Source organism: Musca vetustissima, unplaced genomic scaffold, assembly GCF_032173495.1.
Source record: "Musca vetustissima isolate MV318-11 ecotype Yass unplaced genomic scaffold, APGP_CSIRO_Mvet_v1 utg179597, whole genome shotgun sequence".
NCBI lineage: Eukaryota > Metazoa > Arthropoda > Insecta > Diptera > Muscidae > Musca > Musca vetustissima.
The window spans coordinates 4,752-8,460 of record NW_026877599.1 but is presented as its reverse complement, the minus strand read 5'-3'; the positions used below and the strand labels follow the sequence as shown (position 1 = coordinate 8,460).

The 3,709-nt window shown below is 35.5% G+C and overlaps 1 non-coding gene across 1 annotated transcript; it reads left to right on the top strand.

Annotated features, from left to right (window-relative positions):
• Positions 1-1,266: 1,266 nt before the first annotated feature.
• Positions 1,267-1,349, top strand: Trnal-cag (transfer RNA leucine (anticodon CAG)). The gene has a single exon. It is a non-coding gene; the product is annotated as a tRNA-Leu (tRNA).
• The last annotated feature ends 2,360 nt before the right edge of the window (positions 1,350-3,709 follow it).

Here is a 3,709-nt window from a genome sequence, read left to right as displayed (position 1 = left end):
ATTGACCCTACGGTTAATTGGTTTCCACGCTTAATTGAACAACATGATGGGGCAAAAAATATTTCATAGGAAAATACATGTAAAATTTCTCGGGTAATTAAACCCTGTTAATTGATTTTCCCGCTTAATTGGTTCAAAATTCATGTCATCAAAAATAAATTTCCTTTTAATTTTCCCCGGTTAATTGCAAAATAATAATTGAAAAATAATCTGGCATTTTTTACATACATATTTGACATAATTTCTGAAAAATACTAGGTGGCATCTCTACTAATTCAAAATATATGTTTATTGCTAAGGAAAAACTGCGAGAAAGCGTAATTTGTAGTAGTTCCAATTATACATGATTACGGTAATTGAACAAACTATTCAATTAAGCGGTTTCGGATAATTGGTTCCTCGGTTAATTGAATAAAAATGTGTGCAAATTTTGATGTGCAATTAACCGAAAAATACTGTATAATGTTCGGCCCGGCCAAAATAAAAAATTCAAAATGTTCAATAATGCAATTAACTAAATTTTCGCTGTACACTGTTTTAGACCATTGGCCACACAGGATCCAAAAATTAAGTTATATTTCGAAAATAAAATGAATCCACAACCATCCCTTTGGGTATATGCAGAAGCAGAAGTATGCGATCAGTATCTATATGTGAACCGAGTTCCCTAAATCGCTACATTTTCAATCGGGAAGACTTACAGTCGTTGAAGAACCATCTTTAGGAATCGAACAAACTTATTTGGCGCACAATTTGCATGGAATCGGTCGAACATAGATATGAAGCAATATCTACATCTGAAGTAATTTCAACAAAACTCAATAGCGTCATTCTAGGCTAGATTTGCTACGTCGTGCAAAATTTTGTCGGAGATACGTGGGGTATTTGGTACACCATTCAACTCAAATCGATCTGGAGTAGGTACTATAAGTTCATATTGTAAATCTTATTGGCCGATTATGAACCGATTTCAACAAAACTTCACACACATTTATTTGTACCTATGTTATGGGTTTATTTAATTCTTGTTAAAAATATTGCACAAAGTTTTTACTACACGCAATTTAAATAACGTCGATCATTACGAAAATCTGCAAAAAAACATAATAACTATATCTTCTTATCACCCATTTTCGAACATAAAGTAGTTTTGCTAAAATCTAAATTTTAAACAATTATGGGTTTTCCAGAATGAGTAATTCATCGTAATCTTTATTTCGAACATAATTGTAAATAAAATGAACATTTGCCACCCACCCGACATCAGTCAGGATGGCCGAGTGGTCTAAGGCGCTGCGTTCAGGTCGCAGTCTACTCTGTAGGCGTGGGTTCAAATCCCACTTCTGACAAAGAACTTTTTGTTGTTTGTTTTTCTATTTTTTTTTTATTTTAAGGGATTCAATTACATATTCCGAATATTCGGTATATAGGTATAGCTTTAATTTCCAAACAAATGTGTGTTAAAATTGTTTTTGCTTGCAACAACAAATAACCAGGCATTTGTTAGAAATTACATCACGTTTATCAATTGTGTTTTATTTTTTGCCTATATATGTTTTGTTGTTGTTACCGCAGAAGGGAACTCTTTGAACTTTTAATGTTTGGTAAATATTAGATAAATTAATATATAGATAAATTCATATATAATTTAGATAAATTCAGTATAAATGTCGAAGAGACTTTGGACACTTAGAAATTGACATCTATATTTTGAGAATAGCACTATAATATAAACACGTGTTATGCCTTTGGTTAGGCAAATTCAAGACAACAACCGCTGGATTGAATAAATCTGGCAATAATAATGAGTGTAATCTTAGATAAATAAAGAACTGATTTATTATAACCAATAGATGGCGCCAATCGCGGATAATAAATTTTATCGGAAATGTTGGATAATTTTCGCGGAAAATTTTTTTATCCGTGAACAAAAAACATTGTTTTTTTGTTTGTTTTTCCATCCAATTTTCGCGGAAATCAAAATCAAATCAAAATCAAAAAAATAATCAAAAATCATTAATTTTGGAAAAAATGTTGATGAAAATTAATAGTATAACAGTTTTATAACAGTATAACAGTTAACGGTGCCGCCATCTATTGATTGTTATTCACAATTGTAATGCATTTTCCAGAAAAATTTCAATTTTCCTATATAGATGGTGTTGAAGTCGACTGGAAAAAAATGCAGATTGGGTGGGAAACATTATTACTGAATACCATTTGGATAAGATTTCATTGTGAAACCTCTCTCTAAGTGAAACCTTAGGTTAGTTACTATTGAAATTTTTCCAAAAAGTAACACAAAAACATATCTCTTTGAACAAATGTGACACATATCCTATAAAATCCAGCACACTATTTTTAACGTAGACATTGGGGAGGCTTGTTCGAAACATTAATGTGTTCAAAGTTTGATTCAAATCGGATTCTCTGTTTCCATTATATTATAGAATTTATTTTCAAGAAAATGTTGATTTTATTGTGGGCAAGATGCCAGAAGGATTGCATCGATTTTCTCTATCTTCTAATACGATTTAAGTTAAGGAAGGAATATTACGATGTGCAATGTTTGGTCCAAACGGTTACTTCCCGCGGATATTTGTAAATCTATATTTGTATGGATTTTTGCCCAAGCATTAATAAACAATCGTCAGGAATTCCTTCCCTTTGTAACTATTATGAACATCATTTTTATTACACCTTTCTGCCCAGTACATACCTATCTCGCTTGAGCTAGACTCTAGTGACTTAGTGAATGTATGGGAGTAGCAGTCAAATGTGGAACTACCGAGATAGAGGTGCTCAGTATTTATATACCGCCGATGAATAGCTGTACACCGAGTTACTTACCGTATATCAGTCCTTAAGTTTTAGAAGGTAATAACCGCCTGGTACTAGGGGATTTCAATGCCCACCATGAGTTGTGGCATTCCGCTGGCTGAGCAAATTGATAGCTCAAGATTTTGCACGGTTAATGAAGATGCCCCATGAGGATAAGAGGAGATTGCCGCAGCTCGCCAGACATCACCATTGTGGCACCGGGTCTGATAAATAACGTAACCTGACAACCCGTCATTGCACTCGACTCAGACCACCTTCCGATCATCGTCTCCGTCAACAGACCACCAGACTCCATAACCTCCTGAGCCGTACTTTCATGAACCATGGGAAAGCTGATTGGCCTGGATTCAGAGAGTTTACCAATTATTGCTTTAGAGAGCTGCCCATTCCCTCAGATCCACGGGTAGCTGATAGAAATTTCCGGAAAATCATCGTTACTACTGCCGCTCGCTGTATACCTGCTGGTCGAATACCCGAAGTAAGACCTATCTTGCGCAGACGACTTGAAAAGGCTGTCGAACGTTATTCCCAGTATCTGGGGGTGGTTGGTGGTCGGAATCAATTCTCCATCGACCATTCAGTGGGAGTTTCATTTCAGCCCTCCATGTGGTGAACAGTGTGGCTGTTGATTTTATGGCGGATATTTCATATTCCTCAGATGGAAGAAATTAACAAGATCGGCTATGTAGAAGTTAAACCTCTCACAAAAATCATCAATAATGGGACCCGACGCCACGATCGTACAGTCATCCGCATACATTACGATCTATATGCCGTCCAGTGGTTGTGGAATATCAGAAAGGTAGAGGTTGAACAGTTCCTGAGATATCACTCCTCCTTGGGAAACTCCCTGTTTCACTCTACGGGG